Here is a 16421-nt window from a genome sequence, read left to right as displayed (position 1 = left end):
TTTATGCATCTTTCTTGCAAAGGGTATAGCATAAAACAGAAATAACACCTCACAAAAAGGTTAACTCAAAACACAAAGCATCATTCAACAGTAATGTGATGTTGGTTGTGAATTTGTATCAGTGTACTATCGCTAAGTAAGTGCAAAAATGTGTAATAGCTTTTGGAGATGCAGTTTTGTAGAAGTACTTATTACTGAAGGGCAAGAGAACCTATATGCCTCAGATTACTTGTTTTGTAATCGCCTTCTATTACAAAGAAGGATTTGATATGAGCAACAGGAGAAGAACCTGAGCAAATGGAGACACACACACACACACACACACACACACACAAACGCGTACATGTTTACAGACACGCACATTTGCACATAATACAGAACAGCTCAATCCATTCTGTCTATAAAAATATTATATAGAATTTTTTATATTTATATTTATTTTATTTATTAATTGCTAATCAGGTAGAAGAGTGATCCCAAATGATCTTTTTCAGTACAGCCTGGCAGTAACAAAAAAAAAAATCACAGCAATACCCCGTTTTACAAAAAAAATAGCAAACCCAATTGAGGGCAACTGGAGACAAGTATTTATTATTATAAGTATATGCTGATTAGAGTAATTAATGTTAACAACTGAGTCACAGTAAGCATTGATAAAAAGGGTTTGTAAAAACTCATCAACAATGTTTGTCCAGGTCCCCATTAAGAAACACATTACATCGAATGACATTTGACGACCTTTATTAAATTTCCATAAACATAAATGTTAATCAATATTCATTCATGTCAACCAAACATAATACAGGTGAAATAAAATCTATGTAAAATTATCTTAGGACAGGACGGCGTAAACCTGCTCATCCTGACCAGTAAGCAGCGTCCGTACCTCCACTCACTTACTTATGAAGCAGTGTACCCGCTCACTTGCATTACTATTTATTGGTACTTATCAAGCAGCGTGACCACTCACTTTCATTACCATTTATTGCATTATACCATCAATCCAATAAGCTTCACCCGCTTGCTTATAATTTTATCAAGCAGCGTAACCACTCACTTTCATTACCATTTATTGCATTATACCATCAACCACATAAGCAGCTTCCTCCACTTACTTATGTACTCAACAGCGTAACTGCTCACTTTCCTTTTCAAACTTATTGAATTGACCATCAAGCACCAGAGGGGGAACAGAAGAGGGCAAGCCTGCCCCTCTTCTCCGCCCTGTCCAAACTAAACATAACCATATCCCCACTAATAAAAGAGAGAGGGAGAGTGGGTAGCAAGTTCATGCCAAAATGTGACTCCTATTCCAGTTACACTTGCTTAACATCCTTTAAGCCCCTCACTACCCCTACCTCACTTCCTCCCAAACCTCATCCATTCCTATTTAACCCTGTCCTCCCACATCCTACTACTCTAACTAACCCCTACATTGAAGATGTCCCTGGACAAAATGGTCTGTTCCAAACCTCATCTGTCCAAGTCCCCTTCAAGAAACGCATTACACCAAATGACATTTGACAACCTTTATTAAATTTCCATAAACATAAATGTTAATCAATATTCATTCATTTCAACCAAACATGATACAGATTAAATAACATCCATGTAACATTATCTTAGGACAGAACTGCGTAAACCTGCTCAAAGATTAAGAAAACGAATGTGTAAAGTATAGAATATCATACATGCAAATCATTCTGAATCAAGTCATCACAGAAAATACAGACATGTTTTCTCCAAGGAGTATGGTGCTACTTGCACATTCCCAATTTGTATATGTACTGTATCCAAGGTTACGCAAACTTGGAATGGAATGTTTTCTTGTAAATTTACTCCATTTACCTTTATTCTGAGTCAACTAGCCACACAGCCAGTGTTCAAAACACAACACAATACATACAAAGGCATTGACAACAGTTTCATCTTAACATGCTTTATACCTCTTGTCTTGAAGAAACATGAAATAATCTGCAATCCAGAGACATGCAAGTGCAGTGTGGTGTAAATCCGCAAACAAACACCGCCACAGTATTTACCTGTGCTGCAGTAACAGCCGCACTTCTGCTATAAATAGCAATCATTAACAATCAAAAAAGACACCAGTGGGAATTCAACAAAGCCTAAATGGAATGATTTTCTGTGTAAGCATAGTGGCATGGAGCTTACACAGAAGTAAGCTGATGTGCGATCCAGTAAACAGAGTAGAAGGGCGTACACAAGCATGTAGACACAGAGGTGTCCATGGCATAAAAATCACCTCATAAGCAAATGAATTGCATGCAAATGAGGGTGCTGGAGTGATCTAGCAAGCTGATAGGCAGACTTGCAGACCCTGTGTCGGTGTCCAAAGTGTAAACAGAAAATACCCATGTACAAAAAAATAAAAAATAGAACAGGGGTTGTAAAAGCCCATTTAGAAGGTCAGGAATTGCATAATAGGCATAGTCGTGTGCAAAACTATGCCTGTGTGTCCAACAAATCATGCAAAGTAATGTAATAAATATTTTTTTAATACTCATATTATGTTTGCTCAATGAGCAGCAGTGCGCAAATGTGCCATTATACAAAAAAAAAAATTAAAAAGTAAAAATAACAAATATGTGAGGATAATGCATTATAGGGCCCTGCATGAAGTATGTACAATGGCAGATTTCAGTGGTTGCTAAGGAGGCAGGCACTGGAATAGTGAAGTATCCAGGTTGTGTGCATGGATCTGTATGCAAATGATTTGGTGTTACTGAATAGTAATAATGGGCTACTGAGTCCGCAGATGAAATCCATGTAGCATCAGAACCATGTTGGTGTCCACAGAAGAGCTAGCTGACATGAAAAGGGTGTGGGTCACTATATGTTTAAGCAGAGAGAAGCTCAGCAGTGCCCGTTTGCTTGTCATGCCTCTCAGCTAAGTAGGGGGTGTGTCCATTGTCGTTAAGCTTTGCTTAGCTATGGGGCATGTGTTTTAGCTGGTTTGAACTATGCTAAGCATGCCTGTGCATGGGGGGGGGGGGTCCAGACTGTTGAGCATTGTTTATACCTGCAGTGCAAGTTGTGCACAGTGCTTAGCAGGGAAGGCAGTTTAACAAAAAAAAAAAAAAAAGAAAGAAAGGAAATTGCCTGGCAAAGCCAATCATGTAGAATATACTGATAACCCCTGTTCAACTTAAAGTGGCCCATTCAAACCCCTCATTGATATACCTGGTAAGTGGAATGCATCATAGTTAGCCAATCACACAGGCAGCAGAGCACTGTAAAGTATGTGTACACCCTACTGTCTGATTTTTCCCCCACACCACTCTGCACCATTGGAGTACAGACTTGGGAATTTTTACTGACAGAATGTTTGGGGCTGCTGCTGCTCTACTACATTTGTATGTGTTAGATGCTGAGGTCAGTGCTGATGCTGCCACTGACAATAGGCCTAGCCTGAGAAGGAGAAGAGTGTTTGGGCCCAGGGTAACCATCCAGGAGCTACATGACCTGGAGATTGTAGAGTGCTACAGGCTGGACAGGAACATATTACAAGAACTCACTGAGCTCTTCTGCCCTCAACTCAACCCAGATCCAACAGAGAGGAACCCATCCCAGTGGAAACAAAGGTATGTGTAGCCCTTAGAATACTAGCTACAGGTACTTTTCAAAGACCAACTGGGGACATGATGGGGGTCTCACATGCATCTGCATCCATGGTACTCCACCAGTTCCTGGCTGCCATGCAAACATATGTTAATGAGCACAATTATTTAGCCTGCACATCTGAGGAGAGGGCCAGCAGTATGCTTCTCTTCTACAATGTAGCACAATATCCTCAGGTACTGGGTGCCATAGACAGTACTCATGTACACATTAAAGCACCAACCAGTGAGGAGGGTAGAGTCTATGTCAACCGCAAGGGGTATCACTCCATCAACTGCCAGGTCATGTGCAATACCCAGGACATCATCATTAATGTGTATGCTGGCATCCCTGGCAGTTATCATGACTCACATATCTGGTATGCATCACAGCTGTACCAGAAGTTTGCCAGGGAGGACATCCCGCACAGAGATCTATTGGGGGAAGCTCATTATGCACTGAAACTGTGGATGATGATACCCATCAGAAATGCACACACACCTGCTAAGAAATGCCATAATGAGCCACCCTCACAAACTAGGAACATCATAGACCATGTGTTTGTGCTGCTCAAGTCATGGTTCCAGTGCCTCAATATATCTGGTGGAGCCCTACAGTACTCTCCAGCCACATGTGCACAGATGCTCACAGTATGTGCCATGCTACACAATATGATCCTGCAGAACAGCTGTGGAAGGATCATCACAGGTAAGGGACACACAGCCCCCCACCATTGCCATGGTTCTGACAGCCACATCCAAAGGGGGATTTGGGAGGAGGAACCACCTGAGGCTGTCCCTGTAGGCAGATGTAGGCAAGCCCAGTGTGGCTTGGCCTTGGCAAAGAGGCAATGCATATCACATGCACTGACAACCAAGGGTCCTAGGGACTGACACCTTACTCCAACTCGCATACATAGTAAAAAGGATGCCAGCCACACCACATAACCTGTACCTTACCATGTATTGGCTGTGTACTGTATGTGTCAGACAGAGTCAGCCCTGGAAAACAGGTTCATAATTACTGTGTGCACAAGGTAAGTCACTCTCCTTTGCAACAAATGTATGGGGTACTAAACTACGGTTGCATATGTATGGACTTGTTGCATTTATGCAAGGGAATAGAGTGGACAACTGGGCTACTTGCAGAGAACAAACAGCTGTGTGTGACAACAAGTACTCTGCCCAATAGTGACTGCCCCATAATATGCAGTAGGCCTCAAGGCAGCAGAACCCACGGTAGTATGTAAGAGAAGTGCCAAACAGCGGGGTCATAGGACAAACGCATGACTCGCAATGCTACAGTCCCCTACCCCCATCATATCAGTGTTCACATACAACTGCAGTAACTGAGTATATGTTTACAAGGATATATCTGTGGACCACACAATCCCAGGGCTTTTGATAGTGTGAGGAATTAAAACTCACTTTGTTGTGGCTCATTAGGCCAAGTACATTAGTATGGTTGATGGTGTTCATGGTTCAAAACTGGCTCCACCTACAACTTTTGCATGTGAGGTACTTCTATGGTATGAGCCACACACACTCAATATGTCACAATCTGTTACTGCAAGAAAGTTGGACAAAGCCGGAGACAATGGAGGGACAGAGGGCCAAACCTACACACATTATACATGCTCTGAGTAACTGAGAAGGTGTCTAGTATAACAGCAGGTTGCAATAAGTCAGAGTAGCAGCAGGATGTAAAGTGCATCACTTAACTATGTCAGTATGAAGTCAGTGTGCTCCATGTAGTAGTATATTATCAGAAAAACATAACCGTATGAGGAGCAGAGCAGACATATGGAGTGGAATGCTGGACATTCTGCAAAATGTGCAGTCAGAGGTGTGAAGACTGTTATTATGTGTGTGTGATGTGTTACATCATGTACCCCAGTCACAGCATACCTACAACCACTTAGAGCAGGAAGCCTGGACAAACCCATGAACAGTAGTGGAACAAAGGCCCAAATATAAGGAGAAGGTTAACTACTGGCCAGAGAAATGTAGAAAGTTCAGAGAATAACAGGTTATTCAGTAGCATGGGTTTCCTTGTGTGCATGGAGTCAGTAACTCAAATGTCTGTCACCATTTCCTAACATCAGTCTATGATGATTTGCCACTGATGTACCAGAAAATCATAATGCTATGTAAAATGTACCATACATTTGATGCAAAACTATGTACAGTCTATTACAATCTGCACAGTTGCTAGGTATGAGTCATATATTACATTCAGCACACAGCCAGGGAATCCCATAGACAAAATATCAGAGAGGTGCTGGAATATTGAATCAGGTTCAGCAGCTAATTGGCTGTAGTACACAAAATCCCAGACTGGAGTACAGGTAGTTCTGGCCTGGAGTCACCTTGTAAGTACTGGCAGTCACACTGGGCATGCTTCTACACTTAGCTAACTTGAGCCCTTGTCTGATGCCTACTCTGCCTAAAAAATCAATATCTGAAAATATGTTTGTGCTTACAGACAGCTATGTATATGTATCTATCTCTCCCTATAAACCTCACACATAATCACCCTATCTTTCATTATGTGGCACACACACACACACACACACACACACACACACAAACACACATATCTATCTATCTATCTATCTATATATATATATATATATATATATATATATATATATATATATATATATATATATATATATATATATATATATATATATATATATATATATAGATAGATAGATATAGATAGATAGATATAGATATAGATATAATATATCTATAAATATATATATATATATATATATATATGAGTATATGTGTGTGGGGATGCACGAATGTCCACAACTACATGCAGAATGCTGGGGTTATCTGCACCTACACATATAACAGTTGTCTGATGACCAAGGCCACATACTGACATAATCCAACCAACCACAGAATCCTGTGCCTGTGGAATGTCACCCTGTAGACAGACAATGGTGAACAGGTGTTATAATGTGCAATTGCTTCAATGCAGGACTTGGACAGGCCATATTACCATTGACCAATTGTCCACCTAGCAAACTGCAACCAGCCAGAAATGGTGATACTGGTAACTGTTCACACATAGCGGGGGTATTAGCAGGTGCACCATTTCTAGGACACTAGATATAGTCGCAGCATAAAGCAGGCTCAATCTGCAGGCCACACAGGCTGTCTAAGACAAGGTCAAGTTATGTAGCCCACAACTACTGTGGGTGCAGCCACATGTACACCACATGTAACCAGTGGTGTGTACAATTAGCACTGCCAGCTGTAGTGTGGAATAGTAGGTAGGTAGGATTTCAAATCTCACAGTAACCACCTTGTGTGTGTGTTTTTTTTGTAGATATTTCACAGTTCAGACATGCTGATCTGGCCTATCTCTGTGCAATGACCAATCATTTTATCGCCCTGTAACTAGTGTCTTCCCCAACATTGGCCTCCCTATCAACACCTGCTGATGCCATCCACCTTAACAGTAATGTCTGAAAAATATTAAAACAGATAAGGCCCGTGATGCATGTGCTAACTCCTTAGTACTATAGTGTATACTAATAGATAGATAGGAGTTCTAACCTCCCTCATGGCAACTCTGTGTATGTGTATATGCATATATCCCCTTGCAGCAGTGTGCCTATCTCTGTGCAATGGTTATACATTTTAAGGCCCTGTGACTACCTGCCAGCCCCCACATTGGCCTCCTTTACAAGGCCTGATGTCATCCACCTTAACAGCACTGGCTGACCATATCAAAATAGATAAGCTCTGTGGTGCATGTGATAACCACTTAGGGCTTATAGTGTATACACAAGATTATGCTGACTGCCCCTATTGGCCCTGACACACTGCTCTACACAACTGCACCTAGATAACCATGTGCATAAACATCTGTACCTTGTTGATGTCATATATCTGCCGTGCTGCAATGCTGTCCTGTGTGTTGTACTGCTGCCAAGTTTCCATAACTTAGCCACTCACACCCCTGGAACAGAAACATCCACAGTTCTGTGAGACACCTGTCATTCTGCAACACTACCACCAATATAACATCATACAACAAAGGTACACAAAGTTTGATGTGTACTTATGACACATGCCAGCATACAGCACCTGTCATGGCATAACACTACCACACTAAAAAAACACATGTAATGTAATATAGTCACCCTGTGCATCAGACACATATTTGCATGTCCCTACATTGATTGCACGGATGGCAGCAATGTGGCACAGGTATCATCACATGCTCAGGTTGTGGTGTGGGAGTGCCAGAGGCCTAAGCTGTGCCAAACAGTTGACAGCATGTGTGTGAATCAGGAAGGGTTGCTGCTTAGCTGGGCCATGGAGAGGTGCCATGTGTATCTGTTGGTGACCTGCATGTGACAGTGATGTTTGAGTGTGTGCATGTACACAGTCAAGCCAAGTGCTAGCCTTACACATGTGTATGTTGTACAGTTGTGGACCTTACATGGCAGAGTGGACAGTTCACTGTCTCTGGCCATGAACACAGGAACTGGGTCTGCCAGAAGTGGCAGTAACACCACCATGCCCAGGGACAAGTGCAGTGCTAGTTGCTGATGGTGACTGGTGTGTGCTGAGCCCGTGACCCACAAGGGACCACCCAAGACCATGTGCCCTTGGCCTGCTACATCATAGGTTCATAGGTTCATAGGTTCATACTAGGCTATCTGCCCGAGGGCATTTACAAGCCTAGCCCATAGTTTTGTGGCTTATGCCACCACTTTAGTATACCCTTTATTTTGCTGTGCCTCTGTCAAGCAGTGACACTGAGGTAATCCCTGGGGTATATCTGCGATCTCCCATCCATTGGTCAAGATTTCTCTTGAACAAGGCCAGCGAGGTGCTCTGCCTCACATATACCGGGATTTTGTTCCACAGCATAGGGAGTCTTTGGGTGATGAATCTATCCCTCCAGCACGTGTGGCTCTGACGGATCTAGATTTTTGAGGTGAAGCATATTCATCAAATCTGGGTTTGACATGGCCTTGTATGTCAGGCAAAGGTCACTGAATAGAGCTGGAGTTCTTTCAGTCGGCCAGCATAGGACAGATTTTTGAGACCCTTTATCCTCTTGGTGAGGAACTTTTGTGGCCTCTCCAGCTGCTGCAAGTGTCGGGTCAGAAACATTCCGAATGGGGCATTGTACTCAATCATTGGTCTGATGAGTGATGAGTATAGGGAGACTATGACCTCCCTTGATCTAGATGTGAATCCCTTCATGATAAAGTGGGCGATGTAGAAGGTATTCCTAACTACTTTAGCTACATGGGTGTCGAATGACAGGCTACTGTCAACCTGGGTCCCCAGGTCCCTGATAACTTCTTCTGTGCTCAGAGGATTACCACCTATATGGTAGCTAGGGTAACCTTGTTTTTCGAAGGGTATGACTATGCATTTTTGGCATTTAACTTTAGGCCATGGCTCTGGCACCAGTTATCCATTTCTGTGAGACCCTTCTGAAGGATATCTGTGTCAGATGTGCCAGTTTGCAGTCATCTGCAAACTTTGTCCCTCCTGTGTTTGCTTGTACTTCAGAAAAGTAGATGCCAAACAAGACTGTGGGACCCCACTTGTGACAGGCTTTCAGTCTGACATGGCGCCAGCAACTCTGACCCTGTGGGTTCTGTCACTCAGCCAGTTTGCAACCCATCTTGTGATGTATGGGTTAACATTTAAGCTGATGAGTTTTTCAATGATAAGATCGAGGTAGGCTGTATGGACTGCCTTTCCCTCATCAATGGCTTTGGGGCATGATCTGCCTTTGACAAAGCCAAACTGGGTTGGATCCAAAGTCTGCAAATTCCCTATGTCTTTATTTATGAGGTCCATTATGATCCTCTCCATGGCTTTGCAGATGGTAATTTCCAGGGTCGGTGGAGGCACCGCCTTTGTGAAGTGGGACCACAGTCGCAGTGTGCCACCCCTGGGTATGTATCCAGAGGTGAGATTATGATTAAACAGCTGTCCTAGCTGTGGGTTTAATTCACACAGCCTGGGACATCATCAGGTCCCATGGATGCTGTGTTTTTGCTTTGGAGAGAGCAGTTCTCACTTAGAGATGTTTGGGGCTGCAACCATTTGGTATAGATATCTCTCCTTTTGGGGAGGGAGTTTGCACTGAACCTGTCAGCCAGTATGTTGGCAATGTCTGCAGGATCAGTAATCTTTACATCATTTTGAACTAGTTCTGAGCATATCTGGGAGTTTCCTCCAGGTTTCTAACATAGCTAAAGAAGGCCTTATGATTGTCTTTTGAGTCTTTAGCTATTTTTCTCTCAAAATTTGCTTTGGATGATTTTATGAGAGCTCTTAGTTTTTACTTATAGTGATCAAAGGTGTCTTACCTTTTAAGATTTTGCTCTATCTTGTTGTAGAGTTTGTTTATGGCTGGGGTCCACCAGACTAGTCTTTGTTTTGCTTGGGATTGCCTTATCCATGCAGTCCTGCAGGTGCTGGTAGAAGGCATTTGTAAGTGATTCAGATCTGATCTCACCAGTGAGACTAGTTGTTCCATGGCATTTGAGTTTATGAATTCCAGGAACTTTTGGGCTAGGGTGTTTGGGCTTGAGTAGTGTCCCATTCTATATTTAGGGTAATGAAGTCACCTAGTATGATGGTGTTTGGAGATACATTTATCCCTCCAGTGTTTTCAGGAAAGCCATGTGAGGGGATGGTCTCCAGTCTTGAGGTGTGGGTGTCCTTGATGAATATGGATAGATAAAACCTGTTAGTGCTGGGGTGCTCTCAGGAGCCTTGAACCAGGTTTCTGTCACAGCACAGACATCGATGTTCTCCATACTGAGAAGGCCTGACCATAGTCATGGTGTGGCCAGCACACTCCCTTCTGTAATGCTGGTGGTACTGCCACTATGGGACCGTGCATCTGCACAGCCACGTGGACTCTCAGCAGATGGTGTTGCTGACCTATGTCCACATGTCCAGTGCCCTACTTTCACCAGAATTTCTAGCACAGACAATGTGTGGTCAAGGACTGACAATGTCTAACCCCACCATCTGTCCACTACATCAATGAAACAATCCATGGTATCACTAAAATGGTGGAGGAGTCACAGATATCAGACTGTGCTGCATCCAAGATACTGATCATCCATCTGGTATTGTATTCAAAATGTGCCTGTACCCCCATGCTGGACCAAAATATGCATCAAGTGTCCCATGATATGACACCTGTGACAGATGGTGGATGAGCAGCAGTCCTCCTTGAAGCATCCCTGTCAATCTGCATGTGTGGGACTGTGCAAGCGCTCTGGCTATGCCTAGTGTCTTCACCCACTGATGCCATAGTTGCTACACTCTCCTCTTTGATGTTGCCACACTCTGACTGCCTGATATATGTAGCCACAGGGGTCTAGGTATGTGTGGCCATACTGACTGTGTGCGGGGACACTGGGGAAGAAAGTGCAATGCCAAACCATGGGACAGATTCAGCCCCCAACAACCCCACCTGTGCCTCACTATGTCCACCATCAGCATCAGAGACACTGACCTCAGGTTGTGAGGGGGACAAACTCCAACCCCCACATTCACCTATGAGGAAGAAGTAAAAATGAGTACATGGCTACCTGCATTATTATGCATTGTAATCCACACACATACACCTATAGGTGAGGAGCCACAACTGCGTTACACATACCACATCGTATTCCTGATACCATGCACAACACATAGACAAACTACAACATACACAGACAAAACCGGCCCTTTATAACATGCACTGCAGCTATGTCTGGTTCATGTTGAATGGTTCATGTTGAGAGTACTATACACCTGTGCGATAAGCAATATGTAAGTGTATGTGATACACCTACACCTAAAACACAGTGCACCCATCTTGAGCATACCATGCCAGTTCTAGTATCACTTCCTTAGGTCTGTACCATCTCCATATTGTGTGTGAACAGGCATCAGTGAATGTTTGCCTCCTGTATAGCAGACTGCATAGACTTTCTCAAAAGTAAGTGCATATGTGTTGCTGCTCCTGCAAATACACAACTGTGATTACCCATTCAGTGCACGTCAGTTAACCCCTCTGATATCTAACATACAAGTGTTGTTCTCTGGCTAAGCATAACAGTTGTGCTTAGGTCAAAATGTAAGCCATTAACATTTGTAGGGTATATATGATCCATACAACAAAAGTAGCACACTTACCAGGCACAGAACATTGGACTCTGGCCACACCTGCAGCATCTATGGAAATGTGAGGGAAACGTATTGTCAGCAATACCAAATGTGGCATTGTTACAGTGTAGTATGTGCGTATATCAACATGTACAGTACCTAATGTGATACTGCCTACATTGCTGACATTTTGAGTATGTGTGCACAACTGTGCATTAAAACCAAACCACCCTCCTCAATGCAGACACACCTGACACCCGTGTACTGGTATTCAGAGGCTGCCACAATGGCTGATACAGCATTACACTGATGAACACAGGAAGCTTACCTGGACACTCCTCTGCTGTGGATGCTGTGTCATCCACCTCCATTATGTATGGGGTGATGGATGCTTGGGAGCTGGTGGTTGTTCCCAGGTTTACCAGGAATTCCTCCATGGCCGAGAGTGGTTGTTCTGCAGTAGGCCTTCCACCGGTAGCAGCATTGACCATATCTGTGGCTCAGGGTTGGACCTGCTCATAGGTTCTGTCCTGTAGCCCTACATGGTTGACTGCCATGATGAGGTCAGCCCACAGTGCTGCATGTTGGTCATGATTGTGTCAAGTACTGGACAGCAAAATGTTGTGATGTAGTCTGTGGCCATCCAGGATGACATTATTTTCAGCCTCTGAAAATGCCAGGTGCCTCCATCTATACATCCTTTCTGAAAGACAACAAGAGGGGAACACATCACAGGACCAGATATGTTAATATCCACTATTTACAGACCCTGCACATCCAAATTGCCCTGCACTATCCAATGTTACCTCCCATGCCATACCACAAGTGTATCAACGTATGTATGTTGCAATCACCAAGATAATAGCAATACTGGTTAGGACTCTGTGTGCCATGACAGAGTGTGCTGTATGTCTCCACACCCATCAATGCCATCTACTGTGGTGTGTCCCCTGTGGGCAAAATCCCACTGCTATGTCATACAGCCACTGTCAGACACATAGGTGTGTGTTGTTACATGTATGTGGGGACAGTCCAGCAACATCACTGTGCCACAATGACAGATAGCAATGCAAACCTAATGTAGTATAACCTTCCTTTAGGCATCATACCTCTCCAGTACACAGATGTTTGCTGAATGTGTACATGTGCCTGATGTATGTGGTCCTTTTGGCAGAAATCTGTGGATGTCTGGCAAGCAGTTGGCCAATAATCGATGGTTTTTCCCAGAATATGGGGAATCTGGCTGTCACACACCAGAACCCTCAGAAAACAGTTATGGTACAGTAATATCTGTCACTCTATTCATACTCTTACTATGTTTGACCAATATGTACACTCTGCTGCTGAGGTTTGGCCTGTGTCCCCCAGTAATACTGGCTATGACCTGACTTCCTGCTGTAGAGGGTTGACAGGTATGTTAGCCATAGCTCTCAAGCAATGACATACGAATGCTGACTAAACTGTGACCTAACCAGAGTACATCAGGGACAGTTATGGACACCTTTACAATGTCTAAACTATTATTGTGTAACATTTATAGACTGGGAGGTGCTGAATGACAGTACCTCATGTGATATGACAGCTTTGTCCACCCTTACTTGCTGACAATACGTCTACAATATAATCCAGCAAAATTCGTACAGGAGCCAACCATTGTAGAATGGAGCAAGAGGGCCACATCTGTGATGTAATTCACAGCAGGCGCAGTTGAGATGCATGCCTGTAGATGTTGGACAGCAGAGTATTAACTGCATGTCATTCCCAGAGATGGGCTACTGTTGTAATACCTATCCCCCATAAATGCATCCTCCCATCTGCATCCCATTATATGGGGATTTGTAATACATTCCTGGTAGAGTAACATAATCCTTTTGTGAAGAAATCCTGATGAACAATGCTTGGTAATTCTCATTCTGTCTTGGTTCAGCAAGTTACAGACCTGTTTCCCATAGGCACTTGCTTGCCTTTTGTAGGTAATCATCAGTAACAAGTAATTGCCTGTGCAGCAATCCATGGCTCAGACTTGCTAAATGCATCCAGAACAGCTGGGTTGCACTTTCATTAGCCAATGAAATAACACAGCAGTCCAATATTTAAGGCCTTCCTATGGGCCTTAGCCCCTTACTTAGTCTGTGAGATGGACATTAGTGAGGTGTGGTGTCTACATCATCACACAGGGTAGGTAATGATATTGTCCACTGTTGAGATTTATGAGGTATGTCTACAGTTTCCCATGCTATATTTGGCCATTGTCAAATTACTTTATGATTATCTGGCAGTTCAGTATTCAACACTGGGGTTGAGGTTAGTAAGACGGTAGAGACATGTGGGTGTCAAACATCATACCCATCAGAATATGCATACTGCTGCAGCAGCTGCTGAGATATCAGCTCTGTATGTTTGTAGGGGCAGACTGTGACACATGTCCCTGTGGCTTGACCTTTGCCCCACACCCCTTTATGTATGGGTATCATGTGGATCTCTTGGTCTAGGGGGAGTTGTGAGGTATGGTAGGTCTGTAGCAGATAGCATAACATTGCAGCTCCATATTTTGCAGCCTGCAGCTGCTGCTTTTTGCCTAGGACTCATAGTGGGGAGTGCGAACACACTGAAGGACAGCAAGCTGTATGTGTCAGTGAGGGAGCAGTGTCAGCTCTGTCATCACAGCAGATCCAGGTAAGGATATCCATAACAGTACAGTTGACACATGTGCTTAAGGTACATCTGTTATGTAACAATGCCAGTCAGAGAGTAGTAGGCAACATATAGGTAGGCTATACGAATACATGCAGTATGTCCATACCTACAGTCCATTGACTTGCTAACATGTATAGCAGTTTGCTGTATTCACAAGAATGTAATTCAAGTGCAATATACTGGATTTGAATCCAGATCTGTGGGTGGCAGAATGTACAGCATGCATGGCATTTGTCAGACTTAGCTACTGACTCACAGCTGCTGCAGGTGTATTTTTAAGATATTTGTCTATACATACAGTCCGTGACACAGGAATTCCATCAGCATGTGTTTTCTGATGGTTATGAGGTGTAACACTCAAATGTCTGTCATAAATTTCTAACCTCAATCTTTGGTGACTTGCCAGTACTTTAGCAGACAGATATGTTTTTGTGAAAACATACCAAAACTAGGGGGCACAACTGCGGACATTCTGCAGCAGTCTGTACAGTTGACAGCTATACCTGCTATCCCAGGTATCATGTACATCCATTAATATTTATTTGGCTGTGTACTGGTGTAGTGTCTGCATCACACTCCCAAGTACACTGCCAATTTCCCCATTATATGCACTTGCAGTGTGTCAGTGGCAATCTGGATATGTTGGTGGAAACACCTGCTGTAATACAGAGCTGAGTGGCCTAGTAGGTGAAAGCACTGTGCTGTAGTTGACAGGGGTCCTGGTTCGAGATGTGGCAGGGGTGATTATTTTGCAGATGTGCCTAACACTGTCAGAAACACATAAGATGATTAAGGCACTTTTAAGCAGTTTTATGCAGGTTTGCGTGGAGCACCATGCCTCTTAGCTCTGCTTAAACCCACGCTAAAAATAAAAAAAAAAAGTGCGATAGGAAAGTGGTGAAATGGGGGCAAGCGGGGGGAAAAACATGCTGAAAAGCAGGTAGGGATGTACAAGGTGGGTGTAGGAAAAGACCATAGCTTTCCATTTCTACTACAGCAATAGCTGTGCAGGCTTTGCAAGAATTTGAAATTTGGAGCATCACACCCCAGAGAGAGGCTGAGGACAACATGAATGTGTTGATTAATGACTGTAATATTTAGTTGCGTCCAGTGGGCATGTGTGCGACATGGAGAACTACATATGCAGCAATATTTTTTTGTTTTTTGTTTTTTTATGGAACAGGTGCCCCCCCCCCCTTTTTTTTAAAGGAGAGAGTGGAATGTTGGGGAAGGGATATAAGCACATGTGAGGAGGTAAGTTGGGTAGGAGAGATTGCATCTGCAGACAGACAAGACAGACAGGACAGCATATGGGGGAATTGTGTGATATATGAGGAGGTAAATACCTTGGATGGGGAGGGTGTTGTGGAATCAGAGGTCTATGTCCCCCCAGACAGCAGCAGTGTGATTGAGCTCCACACCCACTGGCAGTCAATACTGCTCTGTCACTGCCATGAAGGTGGCTGTGCTGGAGGCTAGGCACCAGGGCCAGCAGCTTTGTCCATGTTGTTAATTCTGCCCTCAATCTGGTGCAGGTGTTGTTCATACCCATGATGAACTATTCTAAGCACCATCACCGGTAGCTGATCCTGGGTTACAATGCCCCCTCCACGCCTGCTCCCAGGGGATGGGCCCTGTCCCCTGAGGCAGTACCACCCATAGGTGATGCAGGGTCAGGGAGCAGGAACACCGGCTTGGGTCCCAGATATGCTGGGACCCAGTGCCATGGCTGGCTGAGGTAGGGTAGGCAGATTGCCAGGAACCAGCCTACCCAGTCGAGCTGTGATGTTGAGGTATTTCAATGTGTATAGGTTAGTAATGAACAAAACATAAAGTTATAACAGCATGCCAGAACACTGCAAATAACCCAGTAACATAACAATGTATAGTATATGGAACACAACAATAAGTAAGATAGCAGTCAGTATAGTAACAGCATGCCAG

The sequence above is a fragment of the Protopterus annectens genome, chromosome 2.part1 (assembly GCF_019279795.1).
Source record: "Protopterus annectens isolate FY-2018-M chromosome 2.part1, PAN1.0, whole genome shotgun sequence".
Taxonomy (NCBI): domain Eukaryota; kingdom Metazoa; phylum Chordata; order Ceratodontiformes; family Protopteridae; genus Protopterus; species Protopterus annectens.
The sequence above is the reverse complement of the archived record's forward strand: the minus strand, read 5'-3'. Positions refer to the sequence as shown.